Source organism: Lucilia cuprina, chromosome 3, assembly GCF_022045245.1.
Source record: "Lucilia cuprina isolate Lc7/37 chromosome 3, ASM2204524v1, whole genome shotgun sequence".
NCBI classification, from domain to species: Eukaryota; Metazoa; Arthropoda; class Insecta; order Diptera; family Calliphoridae; genus Lucilia; species Lucilia cuprina.
Window position 1 is genome coordinate 62,679,284 of NC_060951.1, and position 1,044 is coordinate 62,680,327.

General features: G+C 22.8%; 1 protein-coding gene across 2 annotated transcripts in view; it reads right to left on the minus strand.

The window, feature by feature from the left end:
- The window catches only part of LOC111689566 (type-1 angiotensin II receptor-associated protein), an 11,493-nt gene that overhangs the window by 6,865 nt on the left and 3,584 nt on the right, over window positions 1-1,044 (minus strand). The window lies entirely within an intron of this gene.

Sequence of the window (1,044 nt, forward strand, 5' to 3'; positions counted from 1 at the left end):
TTCAGTTCTAGTTCAGTTCTAGTTCAGTTCTAGTTCAGTTCTAGTTCAGTTCTAGTTCAGTTTTAGTTCAGTTCTAGTTCACTTCTAGTTCAGTTCTAGTTCAGTTCAGTTCTAGTTCATTTCTAGTTAAGCTCTAGTTTTATTTGGTCAATTCTTTATAGATATATTCAGCATGTATTATTTTATGTGGGTCGGTTAATAGGTCACTAATATTTTTCACAAAAAAAAAAAAAAACAATAGAATCGAACAATGTTTTAAACACTTGTTCCATTGTTTGATTTTAAAATAAATTAAAAGTTTTAAATTTCAACTCCTACAGATTTTGAGTTTCAATATCACAACAAAACAAATTTATTTATTTAAATAATTTTTTTGTATTTTTTTTTAAGTTAATCTGGTTTCAATAACATATAGTTATCAAAAGAAAGTTAATTTTATGTAGTAATAATTAATAATTTTCCTGGAAAACACAACAGTTTTTATAAAATTAATTATATAATATTTATAAAAATTTATTTATGTAAATAAATATGTGAAATTCATAATAATATGATCCATCATAATTGTAATTGGATCAAATCGTATTTACGCCTTGTTGTTTTTTTTAACAAAAAAATTTTGTTTTCCATTTTCACTCAAATGTGTGGGATGTTTCGTAAAAAATATATGAATGGACAAAAGATACGGGTTCATCAACCATAATACATATTTTTCAAATTATTTCTTTAATTATTATACACATGTATGTATTTTTATTTACTTTTTTAATTTTATTTTATTTAATAAATAAACTTTATCTTATCTGTAGAATAATTTTAAATATAATATTTTATCCAATGACTAAATTTCCATAAAAATTGTTTATTAAATTTAGTAAGCTTGTTTAAAGAAGTTATCTATTTAATTTAACTTTAAAAATTCACATTCATTTTTCATTCTTGTTCTGTTCCAGTTCTGTTCTAGTTCTGTTCTAGTTCTGTTCTAGTTCTGTTCTAGTTCTGTTCTAGTTCTGTTCTAGTTCTGTTCTAGTTCTGTTCTAGTTC